The sequence below is a fragment of the Wasmannia auropunctata genome, unplaced genomic scaffold (genome assembly GCF_000956235.1).
Source record: "Wasmannia auropunctata unplaced genomic scaffold, wasmannia.A_1.0 LD335888.1, whole genome shotgun sequence".
Taxonomy (NCBI): domain Eukaryota; kingdom Metazoa; phylum Arthropoda; class Insecta; order Hymenoptera; family Formicidae; genus Wasmannia; species Wasmannia auropunctata.
The window spans coordinates 1,368,192-1,369,636 of NW_012027002.1; the positions used below are offsets into that span (position 1 = coordinate 1,368,192).

At 33.6% G+C, this 1,445-nt stretch overlaps 1 long non-coding RNA gene across 1 annotated transcript in view; it reads left to right on the forward strand.

Annotated features, from left to right (window-relative positions):
* Positions 1-422, forward strand: part of LOC105455681 — a 901-nt gene extending 479 nt beyond the window's left edge. Inside the window, exons 2-3 of the long non-coding RNA XR_975144.1 lie at positions 27-266; positions 345-422. This is a non-coding gene — a long non-coding RNA (uncharacterized LOC105455681). The remainder of the gene's footprint in view (positions 1-26; positions 267-344) is intronic.
* The last annotated feature ends 1,023 nt before the right edge of the window (positions 423-1,445 follow it).

Here is a 1,445-nt window from a genome sequence, read left to right on the forward strand (position 1 = left end):
GCTTCTCTGATAATCTAGGACTCTAGGTTTCTGCAGTTTCCGCGGACGCTTCGGTTCGGAAATCGCAGACGAGACCGCAAGAGCACGGAACGTCGTGGGCAAACTTGGAGGCTGCTCGCGAAACCTGATAAGCCGGGCGCAATATTTTTCTTAGATGCATCTAGGACGTGTATGGCTTGAAATCCTATTTCTGTCTCGGCGCTCCGATTTTTATATTTCGTGCGATGGAATGCGACTCGGGATGTATTTGATATGCTATTTAATAGGTTTGTTGTCTTTCATTCTTTATTCTCCTTCTGGAAAAATGATAGAAATAATAAAGCTAACGTCAATATTTTTGACAGAGAATAAACAGGTTGACGTTGAAATTGTACATATTTAATTTTTTGTGTGTCAGAGAGAGATGATGAATCGTCATTTATTTGGCGCTCCCCTTAAGCGAGAGAGAGAGAGAGAGAGAGAGAATTGTCGAGTAACAAATAAAATCTAATGTTAATATTGTTCATTTAGAGTTTTTTATTTTGGTACATCAACACAGTTAAATTTGTTTTTGGTATTATTACATTTTCAACAGAGAGTTAATAATATTGATTTCTTTAATGTTACTTTCTAAGTGCAATTTCTCTAAGGGAGTTAATACAGTTGATATTAACAGAATTAATAATAAAATAGAAAATGCAAAAGCAAAATATAAAGACAAAGAATTTATCTATAAATATCAATCCCCTAGAATGTAGGCTAAATATAAATTGAAAAACTACGTTTATAATTCTCTGTCAATTTCGACACATCGCGTTAATACATGTTATTTGCCATCATTAATATTAACAGATCAATGAAGCAGAAAGTTTGATAAAGACACAAAATTACGTGCTACAAAAAAAATTTCTTGGATTACTTAATTGATATTAACGAGTCTTTGGCCGGCTTCTGAAATCGAGTAATTCTCAGAAATGTACGGTTGATGCTAACTATACTTAACTATACTTAACTATACGTCCAGGCGGAAGCCTGTGGCCATCTGACTTACTTAACCCAATTGTTCGATCTAGTCTCGGGGCTTATCCGGAAGTAAGAAGCTTTCGACTAGTTGTACGAGTTTATCAAGTTACGCTCAAAATTAATCAGTAGCAAAATTTCGCGCGTTTTCTTTTTGAAATTCAAAAATTATTTTTCTTTTCACGCTTAATAGGCATAACTTTTATTTTATTATAAATTTTTATTATAAATTTGCAACAATTTGATTTTTTCGCATTTCTGTAATAATATTTTAACTCTTTTATTTAGTTGGAATCTAGATAACAAAAAGGTTACTATCCTACCATAGTACATATGTAGCTTCTGCTGATCTCTTAAAGAATGTCAAATAATTGAAATTGGGATATACGTAGTGTTTTCCTCGAGATATCTCTCGATATCTTTCGTGGTTACGTTCGTCGCGGTTA